At 35.2% G+C, this 13342-nt stretch overlaps 2 pseudogenes; both read left to right on the forward strand.

Moving 5' to 3' along the window:
• The window catches only part of LOC113196549 (rho GTPase-activating protein 29-like), a 35109-nt pseudogene extending 25983 nt beyond the window's left edge, over positions 1 to 9126 (forward strand).
• An 814-nt stretch (positions 9127 to 9940) lies between these two features.
• LOC113196551 (endoplasmic reticulum chaperone BiP pseudogene) lies at positions 9941 to 11896 on the forward strand (annotated as a pseudogene).
• The last annotated feature ends 1446 nt before the right edge of the window (positions 11897 to 13342 follow it).

The following is a 13342-nucleotide window of genomic DNA, read 5'->3' on the forward strand; positions in this document are numbered from 1 at the left end:
CTTTTCTCTATTTAGCCTCTAACCTCTGTAGAAATACAATGTCACCCTCATATATGACCTTAAATTTTCTATAGCAACATAGAATTTTAGCATTAGGTGAAGTGAATTTTAATATATCATTTAGCATTTTGAATATCTTGTATTTTATGAGGTATTTTGTTTATTTATTTATTTTATTGCATCTCTTCTTCTTTGAAATCTGGTATTTATTTTTCATTTAGAGCACATCTCAATTTAGATCAGTTGAATTTCCACTACCTCGTTCACCATATCTGACTAGTTGCCAGCATATTAACAGCATCATTTTAGACCTTCATTTTGTTATTTTTCTACCTATTTTGATTTTTGTCTTTCATGGTGTCTAGTTACATGAGTTTGGACTTGAAATCACTTTGGAAGCACTTGAACACATCAAGGCTTTTTAAAAACTTTGAACTTTAGTATGAAGTGGTCTAGGTGGACTATTTGGTATATGCCTAACTACATGTCTCTAGTTCCCTGTTCTGAAACTGATGTGATCCTCCCAGGAAGGCATTTTTTTAATTGTAGATGAACACAATATCTTTAGTTTATTTATTTATTTTTATGTGGTGTTGAGCATCAACCCTAGTGCATCACACATGCCAGATGAGTGAACTACCACTGAGTCACAACCCCAGTCCCCCAGGAAAGGGTTTTTTTCCTTGACTAGAGATATAGTACCAATACTGTGGGAGCCAGGGTGCATAAGATGACTGTAGAATCTGTGCTTTCAGTGTGTATATAGCCAACATATCCCCATTTGAAGACAGTTAACTCTCTGTTCCTTATGTTTGGCATGCCTCAATGCAGAGAGTCTCTGTATCCCATTGCCCAGAGAAAAATTTTCCAGAATTTTAGGAAGGAGATTGCTCTAGGACATGAAGTGGAGACAGGATTCCATAGAGATCTAAGCTTTCTTAGCTGGCCCATCTGCAACCTAACTCAAGATCAGAGGACCTGGTAATGATTGTCCACGTGCCTTTAGGATTCTGAAAATCATGTTGAGTGACAAAGGGTCAGCTATCTTGGAAATGCTGCGTCAAGACTTGTTCATCTGCTCTTCTACTTGTGAATTGATGCTTTTTGTTTTCTTTATTTTCCTAGACTTTATGAGCCTACTGTATTTTAGTGGGATTGCAGGAGGGAAAGAAATTAAGTATAAATTCCTGGATCTATAATGTTAGCCCAGGAAAGCATTGATAACCCTTTAATCACATTTGATAGACCTCTCAACTGAGAAATGGAGGTTGATACCTTTGAATGACTGTAAGTCTCATAATGTGTCATCCTTAATCTCATTTAATCAGTCAAGGAGAGGAGATGAATAGGGTCCAATACAATAAACTTGCATTGTGTTGAGGAATTTTGTATGTCTAAGTATTTTATTTGGGAAAGTGTGCTCAATTCTTACAATTGTGTCAGAGAGTAGCCTTTATTTGACTCATTGACCTAAAGCTTCAAGAGGTGAAGTGACTTGCTTCAGATCCCAGAGTGGTGAAGATAGAAACTGATCACAGAGCAAAACCCTAACTTTCCACAGATATTATAGAACATCAGGTAGCTAACTGTTCACTGAATTTTCTATTGTAGATCAGTAGAAACGTTGAAATTCAGATGGCAGTGGATATTTGTTGTAAGAACTTTTTCTTTTGATCTATTCATGGCAAATCAGCCTGTTTTAAAGTTTCATGAGATGTTGACAGTGTGTTTTTGTAGGTCATATTATCTTGTTCTGATCTTCATTCTTGCCCAAGTGAAATATGGGCCCTGTAGCCCTTTGATATTTCTACCCCTTACTCATAAAATCCATGATTTTCTGATTCATTTTATAGCTTTTGTGCACTACCCTATGTTTGTTCTAGTAAAACAGCTGAAGATCATGCTATTTGGGGGGCAGATGTGAACATAATGTGTTTAGGATAGAGATGAAGAATTTTAAAATTCCATTATTAAGCTTAAAGTTTAAACTTCATTTAAAGACTAGAATTTCACTCATTGTCTAGTAATTGGTTATTAACATAAATATAATCTATAGTCAAGATTTTGATTTGTTTTGTAAGTCAATTGTATACCAAACACATATATTTTATGGGCAGGGATGAAGCTCAGTACTAGAGTGCTTGCCTAGCATGCTTGAGATCCTACATTTAATCTACAGTACTGAAAAAGATATAAATAAATACAGATTGACTTTAGATTTTGTTAATTTAAAGGGACATGCTAAATTAATTGAGTAACTCTCACTTATAGTTGACTTTAGCCAAAAAAATAGGTAGAAGATTTTTTCAAAATATTTATTTTGGGGTTGTAGTGGGATGCAATACCTTTATTTTATTAATTTTTATGTGGTGCTGAGTATCAAAGCCAGGTCCCTGAATGTGCTAGGCAAGCACTCTACCTCTGAGCCACAACCTCAGCCCAAAGGTATTCTTAATATAATTTTATATCTTTAGCTACCAGATCCATTGGTTTTATTCCAGTGGTACCAGGAAATTATGGAGCTTGCAAATGTCATCCAACATATTAACCAAGAACAGGACACCAAAAGGGACAACCCTGAAGACAACACATCGCCAAATATGTGTACGGAAATCAAAACCAAATTCTTCTCAAAACCAAGGACCTTGTATGACAATTGCGACATCCAATTTTAACACTCTACATTATCTTATCATCCATCTTAAGCAGTAAGAATTTTTATACCATCTTAACCATTTTTAATTGAACAGGGCAAGAGTATTCAGTACATTTATATTGTTGTGGTATGATTTTAAAAATAATTTTTAGGATGTTTTTATTCTATGTTGGGAGACGGATACATTGAATACATGTTCATGCAGTAAACATGGTTCCCTCAGATGCTTCCTGTGTGCCAGGCTCTGGCTGGGGAAACTAGGATGGAAATATAAGGTTTCTGCCATTTGTGGGCTCATTCTTTTGGAAGACAGACCTGTATATAACCACAGTATACCATCATCCTTTTCTAGTAGCTGTGCACAGCTTGTAGATATGCAAAGGAAGTTTTGGGGGTAGGGATAGAGCCAAAGAGGCAAAAGCCCTTGTGTCTGATTTTAAGAACTGAGTGCTGATTTGGTAGAGAATGTGCAGAAGAACATACTAGGCAGAGGAGAACAGACATGGAGACACAAAAAAAGCATTTTCCATTTTGAAAATATGATTTCATTAGGCTACAATACAGCAAGAAGTAGCAGGATCTGTGATACCCTTCCTAGAGGCCTGATAATTAATATTACCTACCTGGCAGATGAGTTGACCATATTGTTTCTATACCCCCTAAAGAAATTGGAATCAGAAATTTCACATATTCAGATTTGTCTGCTAGACCTTTCTGACAGCAATTCAGATATCATTTTAATTTTTTTTTAATTTATTTTTTGTGGCTGGAATTGTGGCTCAGTGGTAGAGCATATGCAAGGCCTTGGGTTTGAATCTCAGCACCACATAAAAATAAATAAATATAATAAAAAATTAAAAGAAAAAAATTTTATTAGTTCAAATCAGTTTTACATGACATTAGAATGCTTTTCACTCCATTTTACACAAATGGAGCACAAATTTTCATTTCTCGATACGTGATATAGAGATGTAACACATGAGCCATCATACATGTACCTAGGGTAATGATGTTTGTCTCATTCCATCATCTTTCCTACCACATATCTCTCCTCTTCCTTTTCTCTAATGAGCCCAACCCATGTTCCTCTATCCCCAGAGACCCAATTATGTACCAACATTTATTTATCATAGAGAATTTTGGTCTTTTATTTTGGGGATTGGCTTATTTCATGATATCCATTTACCTGTAAATGTCATTATTTTATTCTCTTGTAATGCTGATTAATAGTCCATTGTGTATATATAGCACAGTTTTTTTATCTATTAATCTTTTGAAGGGCCTCAAATTATTCCATGAAATAGAAATGGAGGAAACCATTCCAAACTCATTCTGTGAATCTAGTATCACCCTTATACCCAAACCAGCCAGAGACACATCAAGGAAAGAAAATTTCAGACCTATATCCCTGATGAACATAGATGCAAAAATTATCAATAAAATTCTGGCAAATTACATACAAAAACATGAAAAAACAATGCATCATGATCAAGTTATGTATTTCAGGGATGCAAGGTTAGTTTGACATACAAAAGTCAGTAAGTGTAATTCATCAAATCAATAAACTTAAAGAGAAGAATCCTATGATTATATAAATTGAAGCAGAGAAAGCATTTGACAAAATACAGTACCTTTTCATGTTCAAAACATTAGAAAAAATAGGGGTAGTGGGAATATACCTCAACATAGTAAAACCTCTCTATGCTAAACCTAAGGTTAACATCATTCTAAATGAAGAAAAATTGGAAGCATTCATGTAAAAATTGTTCAACACAATCCTTGCCACTCAAGACAGAGCTATTAGATGAAAGAAAGTCAAGGGAATACGAATGGAAAAAGAAGAACTCAAACTATCATTCTTTGCCAATTACATAATTTTATACTTGGAGGATCCAAAAAACTCCACCAGAAAACTAGAATAATAAATGAATTTGACAAAGTAGCAAAATCAAATGCATTTCTATACATAAATGATGAATCCTCTGAAAGACAAATAGAAAACTACCCCATTCACTATATATATATATATATATATATATATATATATATATATATATATATATATATCTCACAGCTTTTTTACCTGTAGATGAATGTAGTGTCATCCTGATAGCTAAACCAGGGAGAGACAGATTTCTTTGGATAGTCATAGAAATAACAAGCTGAGAGTGTTTGAAGTAAAACCAGAACATCAGAACATTGATAGTGGCAATAGAACAGAGAGATGTTCAGGAGAGAGAATTATCTAGGCCAGAAAACTAGCTGTGGCAGCTGGAAGTGTGGATAGTGGTAGAACACTTGCCTAGCACATGTGAGACACTGGGTTTGATACTCAGCACTGCATAAAAATAAATAAATAAAATAAAGGTATTGTGTCCATCTCTAGTTAAAAAGTATTTTTTTTAAAAGAAAACTAACTGGGCAGTGAGAGAGAAATTGACAGTGATGTTTCAGTTTTCAGTATCAGAAATGGGAAGTATATTCAACATACAAAGATGGAGCAATTTTCAGTGGTGTTTTTCTTCCTTCTGCTACTGAGTTCAGTAGTTTCTTCTACTTACATGCATTTTATCCTAATATAGTACTCTGAAACTGAGTTTGGTGTGTAATAATTATCATAATGAAAAAAAGGATTCTTTCCCTAGACCCACCATCTTGACCCTTGACAAACGTTTTGTAGTCTACTATAGCCCGGTGTTTCCCCATCCTTGTCAAGTCATAGTAAACTAACATTAATGACATCTATTAGGAAAATCTCATATACTTTATGTGTTTTTCTTTTCAGGATAGCAGATCATTCTGAAGAAAACCTGACAAACTCAAGAACTTGAGGGTGGTATTTGGACCCTGTCTCATGAGATCCAGGCCTACAACCCCTCTTGGTACCATCTCCCCCTCCCATGCTGCATATGCCAATCAGACACTGTTGGTAGAGTTCCTCATTACCAATGCACACATGATCTTTGATGGGTCCCTAGAGCCACAAAATGTTTCATGTATTACTGATGTTGTTGCACCTCTGGTGGATAAAAGCCATCCTTCCAAACCCATAATATCAACAGAACATTCCACAAAGTCACAATATTTTTCTACAAATCAATTGAGTTTTGACCATTATAGAATTGCATTAAATTTGTGATGTTTATATTAACAAGTTAATAGTCTTTGAACTGTTTGTTTTGAGATGTGTTGTGCTTTTAGTTTAAAATTTTTCTTGTATCAATAGGATATCCACACTGCAGATATTTTGAATTGACTACATCAATTGAGGAACCAGAATGCAAGCAAAATTCATTGGAAAAATGGGATGAATGTCTCATTGGTGAATAGTCATGTAACGTATATGTTTGCATATTTCAAACCTTGCCAAGAAGTCATGGTTTAAAACCAAGGTGAGGGCTGGGCTTGCAGCTCAGTGGTAAATCGATGCCTTGGCATATGTGACACCATGAGTTGGATCCTAAGTACCATATAAAAATAAATAAATAAAAATAAAAATATTGTGTCCATCTACAATTCTCATTCTTTTAAAAAAAGGTAAATTAAGTTCAGTTAAGTTCAAACTACAAGGTTTTATTAGTTAAATTTGCTAGCCATTGAGAAAGTTTAATGAATGTCATTTAAATGAATATCATGCTTTGTTTCTTTCTTGTAAAAAGATATCTTGAAATTCATATATTATTTTTTTTCTCTTTCTGATTTTTTTTCAGTTTTACTTCCTTGTCATCAATTAAACTCAAAGCAGAAAAAAGCTGTACTCCTGAAACTCAAAAAAAAATTGACTCTTAAAGTTTTCTGATGTCCCTTTACTGTGGCCTAACTTTAGCACATTAAGCACACATGTCTTCCACTTTCTTAGCTCCAGTATTTGTGTTCACTGTTTTTAGATCATTTTATTTCAGTGAATGGTTTCTGGTAAGGGTGTTGAAAACCTTCCATTTGTTACTGCTTTTGTAGAGTTAACTTTGAATTTTTCAACATACAGCCATATATGTTAAACTTGATATATAAACTTAATGAAATATCAATGAGTGTAGCCTTAGAAAGTCTTAAAACAAAGACAGTCCATTACCTCTCTGCAAAGAAAAGCACTGGACTCACTGATTCCATTTATCTGATTTGATCTTATTAGCACTTCTATACTATAAACCTTGGCCTCATTTAAGCCATAGCTAACAGTCTGAGGAAGGTAAATAATGCCAAGGGTCATGTCCCTAAATTATTGTTGATTCAGGATTTGAACCTCATCCTGTCTCATTCCTAAATGTAACCTTGCTTCACTGTCCAATGAAATTGGATTCCCAGGTAGATATAATAATAACAATAAATAATATTAAAATATTTGAAGTTTTCATAATATACCAGGTAATTCCAAGCCTTTTCTTTAGTAGATTATTAACACCACATGCCAACATATCTCTGCATAGGAGTCTGTCTTGACAGAAGAATGCAGGTAGGATTAATGCACTAGACTTTTCCAGGGCAGAACTGGAGCTGGAGCTGAGACATCATCCAGGCAGCTAGAAGTGGTGCTAGAAGTTTTGCAGGACTGTAAACATGTTCTGGTGGTTGCCATCCAACCACAATGGCTCAGCTCCCTTCTATCAATGTGGAGAAGCACCCAAAACAGCAAATCAAATGAGCACTGCCTGGGAACCAAGGAAGAGAGGCCAGCAGCCTCAGGTGAAGAAGGAGGTCAGATGAGATGATGACATGCAAGTGATGCTGGTGTGCGTCTGCCTGCAAACCACTGCCCAAGGATATGGGAGAAGGACCAGGTGACAGAGATGAGGACTCTGGGCTATGAACAGGGCTGTTGGAAAACTGTCAGACCAGTGGCAATGCACACAGTTGTCTGATGTTTCTCAGCAGGGAGATGAGGATCATGGCCAGAGGGCTACACCTTTCTAGCCACAGCAGCTTCTGGGGCACATGCAGTAAAGACAGATTGTGAGGTGCTAGGGTTCTAGGTGAGAAAACAGGGACCTTGGGACAAGAATAGAGGAGGAAGAGAAGGAGGTAAATCTGGAGTCACCAGGACCAGTAGCACAATGACAATTTTGACAGCTCTTAAACCTCCCTTTGACCAGAGGATGTTGCCATGTATTAGTGGATAAGCTGGGAGAGCATCCAAGTCCTCTCTGGTTTGTTGCTCTCAGAATGGTCAGAATGTAGCTGGAAAGCAGGTTAAGTGACAGGAAAAGTCCTTGGGATTCAGGAGATGGCATTTGTTGATGTACAGAATACTGTTACTGTTCTAAAGTTATCATTGTCTGCCTGTTGAAATCAGGAAAGTCCTAACCCAGAAAATATTCATTCATGGGTAGTATATTAAAACAAGTTACTTCAAGAAGTGATTTTTTTAAATTTTTTATGTGCTTTTTGACTATTTGTTCTATTAAGAAATATTTTTAAAAGTAATGCTCTAATTAAGAATGTGCCTTTAATACTGAATGGATTTTTAATTCCTCTGCATAGATTACTGAGAAAATAATGTTGAAAAAAATATGTAAGACTGTGTTGTTTAAGAGTATGCCCATTCATAAATAACCACACTTCCTTATTAACCAAGCTCCATGAAGTTAAAAAAAAAAAAAAAAAAGATCTCTTCCCTTTCAGATAACAAGGAACTTGAATCACCATCACAAAGATGGACGATATGTATAAAAACCACAAAACCACTTAGTCTGAAATCTGATGTGGCAACAAATGATATACAGAGGCCTATGCCAAGCACCGAGATCCGATGTTTCTGTTTGCCTGTAGATAGGTTTCATCTTGCAAGCTCTTCTAATGAGAAAAACAGCAGAAATGTGGGAAATGTCAATTCAGACAACTTTTGGCGGAATCTTACCTTTGAAGAACTTAATAGAAAAGATACCCCTTCTACTGTTGGCCCCCAATTTAATGATTTTGATCAGCAGATTCCACAAAAATCTCAGGGACAACATTGTGAACCAAAGAACTTTACTGGCACGAGTGCCGTGATTGTGCCAACGGTACGCCAGGAAAAAGTGACAATGAGCGTCAGGGTTAGTGGTGATGATTCCAGCATTGCCACACAGCCCAACACACCAGCGAGATCATCAAAACAGGCACCAGTGAGACTGTACTCTCATTCTCACCATCTTGCTCCTGCAAGAGCACCCAGAATACTGGAGCCCCATCCCTGGACAACATTTTACAAACCACCTACCCCGACCAGCAAAATCAGGGGGACAGAGGAGAGACCAGGTTCACCTTCAGCAGCAGTGCCTCCTAGCACAGCTCTTACTCCCCTGAGTCATGTGGAGAAATATGTTCCAGAGGCAGACAGCACATCAGCTTATGCTTTGAAGCCAGCTGCTGAGCCTAAAGAGAACTCTGAGGAGCTTGGCCTGCCTGACATGAATCCAAAGTGCCAGGGACTCAGGCTAAAACAAATGAAAGAGTTACAAGACCTTGAATTTGAAATGCCACAGTTTGTGTAGGGTTGACAAAATTCAGTTTTTCTTTTTATTGTTTTGTTTTTACGTATTGTGTTTATTATATGAAAGGATGTTGTGAAAGAACCCCTTTTGTATAGGATTGCCAAAGTGTATATTTTGCCTTTTGGCCTTTTTTTTTTTTTTTGTATCCTGTTTGCTAGTCATATAGAATGGTTGTGTTTTAGTCATATACAATGATACTGCCTCACTTGTATTGTCTTTAAATTCTGTGTTTGTGAAGTTATGCATAAAATAAGCATTATAATTTTAAATTTCAATTAATTTTCTCTATAAAATGATTCATGTAAATGCATACTTAATATATAATATTGTTCTCAACAAATAGGGGCAGTAGGGGAAAATGAGCTTTATTTTGGAGCAAACCTAGTGCTGATTCATAAAATGCTTCTGAAGGCAAGTGCCTGAAAAATCTTCATTGGGTATGAATATATTTTTTCCCACATAATGTTCTAGTACATCTTTGACCACTTGTGTAGTTACAGCATGTATGGAAGCATTGGCAATTCACTTAACTTTTTAATATTTACACTGTGGCCAAAAAGCTTGTGAATCTGTGTTTACTTGCATTCTATTTGTCAATTTTTACATATGGGAATTAATAAAATTGTAGAAAGAAAATGCACTTCAATACTAAAATTTTGAGACATTGGCAGAAACAACACAGACGGGCAGATTTGAAGTGTCTCGAGTGTGAGAGACCTGTAACCTCACTGCTCTCAGCTGCGGCCTGTTGCTGGATTGCCTGTGACTTCTGGCTGTCTGCTGAGGAGAGCAAGTGGCCAATAGCTAAGACAAGATGAAGCTCTCTCTGGTGGGCGCAGTTATGCTGCTGTTCTGTGCAGCATGGCCAAGGAGGAGAACAAGAAAAGGACATGGGTACTGTGGTTGGCCTCGACCTGGGGACCACTTTCTGCTGCATGGGGTGTCCAAGTATGGCCATTGGAGACCATCTCCAACAATCAGCGCAACCGCATCACACCATCTTATGTGGCCTTCACCCCTGAAGAGGAACGTCTGATCACTGATACAGTCAAGAATCAGCTTACTTCCAATCCTGTGTACACGGTCCTTGATGTGAAGCTGCTTATTGGCAGCACTGGAAATTACCCATCTGTGCAGCAAGACATCAAGTTCTTGCCTTTCAAAGTGTTTGAAGAGAAACCTAAACCATACATTCATGTTGATATTGGAGGTGGACAAACTAAGACCTTTGTTCCAGAAGAAAATTCTGCTATAATTCTCACTAAAATAAAAGATACTGCTGACGCTTATTTGGGAAAGAAGATTACCTATGCAGTTGTTACTGTACCAGCCTATTTTAAAGATGCCCAGTGGCAAGCAAGCAAAGATTCTGGAACTATTGCTGGCCTGAATGTTATGAGGATCATTACTGAGCCTACAGCAGCTGCTATTGCTTATGGTCTGGATAAGAGGGATGGAGAGAAGAACATTCTGGTGTTTTATCTGGGTGGTAGAACCTTCTATGTGTCTCTTCTCTCCATTGACAATTTGATGTCTTCAAAATCATGGCCACCAATAGAGATACTCATTAGGGTGGAGAAGACATTGACCAGCGTATCATTTCATCAGGCTGTACAAAAAGAATACTGAAAAAGATGTTAGGAAAGACAACAGAGCTGTGCAGAAACTTCAGCATGAAGTATAAAAGGCCAAGTGAGCCCTGTCTTCTCAACATTGAGCAAGAATTGAAATTGAGTCCTTCTACGAAGCAGAAGACTTTTCTGAAACCCTGACTTGGGTGACATTTGAAGAGCTAAACATGGACCTGTTCCAGTCTACCATGAACCCTGTTCAGAAAGTACTGGAGGATTCTGACTTGAAGAAGTCTGATATTGAAGATATTGTTCTTGTTGGTGTTCAAATTCCAAAGATTCAGCAACTTGTTAAAGAGTTCTTCAATGGCAAGGAGCCATCATGTGGCATAAACCCAAATGAGGCTGTTACATATGGTGCTGTTGTCCAGGCTTGTGTACTCTCAGGTGTTCAAGATACAGGTGACCTAGTACTGCTTGATGTACATCCCCTGACACTTGGCATTAAAAATGTGGGAGGTTTCATGACCAAACTGATACCAAGGAACACTGTGGTACCCACCAAGAAGCCTCAGATCTTTTCTACAGCTTCTGATAATCAACCTACTGTTCCAATCAAGTCCTATGAAGGTAAATAACCCCTGAATAAAGACAACCACCTTCTGGGTACATTTGACCTCACTGGGATTTCTCCTCTGGGTGCCCCAGATTGAAGTCACTTTAGAGAGATGTGAATGGTATTCTTTGGACAACAGCTGAAGACAAAGGTACAGAGAAAAAAAAAAGAAGATTACAATTACCAATGACCAAAATTGCCTGACACCTGAAGAAATTGAAAGGATGGTTAATGATGTAGAGAAGTTTGCTGAGGAAGACAAAAGACTCAAGGAGCACATTGATACTAGGAATGAGTTGGAAAGCTACGCATACTCTCTAAAGTGTCAGATTTGAGATAAAGAAAAGTTGGGAGGCAAACTTTCCTCTGAAGATAAGGAGACCATGGAAAAAGCTGTAGAGGAAAAGATTGAATGGCTGGAAAGCCACCAAGATGCTGATATTAAAGCCTTCCAAACTAAAAAGAAGGAACTAGAAGAAATTTTCAGCCAACTATCAGCAGATTCAATGGAAGTGCAGGCCCTCCCCCAACTGGTGAAGAGGATAAAGCAGAAAGAGACGAGTTGAAGACACTGATCTGCTAGTGCTGTAATATTGTAAATACTGGACTCAGAACTTTTATTAGGAGACAATTGAGACAACTTAAGTCTCAAATGTAATTGGAATCTTCACCTCAGAGTGGTGATGAAAATGCTATAGCCCATGTGGCTGTTTACTGCTTTCCATTAGCAGTTGCTCACATGTTTTGGAATGGAGAGAGAGGAGGAATTGGCTATCTTAAAAAAAATGGATATAAAAATGTGGGTCAGAATGTGTGTTCACCTCAGAAATGTTCTATTTAATGATTGGGTCATGCACATATGGTGTAGGTACGTTTTCTACCATAACTGATACAAATAAATATTTGTTATTTAAAAAAAAATACTGAAAAGTTTGCAACTGTCATAAAATAAAAATTTGTACAGATAAACCTAAGGGATAAAACACTATCAGAAGCATTAAAACCATCTAAAGCCAAATAGCTAAACTATATAATTTAAATTATAATACATTTATATATGATATATAATGTATTATATAATATATACTACATATTATATATTTACATACATTGATATGATATAGTATAAGTCATTTTTATATAATATAATCAATATATTTTATATATTATATTAATATGAATCATACTAATATAATAATTGTATTATTGTCTAAGTAATAATGAAATAATATTATCATATAATTGCATTATAATGATATGTACTATAATATAAATTTATATAATCATAAATATATTATATCATATATAATATATATGTTATATATAATAAAATAATATGTATATATTTAATTTATATATATAATATTTTATTATATGTGTATATAAAATATATGTATTTCATATATTACATATAATGTATATTAAATACATATAAGTCACATGCATTCTTATATGTAATATATTATTTATATAATATATACATACTTTTCATATATATTTATATTAATATATATAATTTATATATAAATATAATATATAATTATATATATGATTATATTAATATATATTATATGAATATATAATATGTAATGTGTTTATATATTAATATACATAAAATTTATATATAACTAATGTTTTTATTATATGTATATATAATAAAATAAATGTAGTATATATAATATAAATTAGAGTGTTATATAAGTATATTATATTTAATTTATATTATATATGTTATTATATAATATACAATATATTTACATAATATTATAATTTAAATTACATAGATAAAATGTGTCTTATTTGACTTTAGATGATTTTAATACTTTTGATATTTTTTAAGCCTTTAACTTTATCTGTATAAATTATTCTTTTATGACATTTTTAACCTTTTTTATATTTTTTATAATAGTCTTAAAAAGTGTGTGCTTTAGATATTTTTAATTTCAATGCATTTTCTCTAGACATTATGAGGGTTTGGTTAAAACTATTCCTTTTGGATGTATACTTGTAATCCCAGTAGCTTGGGATG

Source organism: Urocitellus parryii, chromosome 9, assembly GCF_045843805.1.
Source record: "Urocitellus parryii isolate mUroPar1 chromosome 9, mUroPar1.hap1, whole genome shotgun sequence".
Lineage (NCBI taxonomy): Eukaryota > Metazoa > Chordata > Mammalia > Rodentia > Sciuridae > Urocitellus > Urocitellus parryii.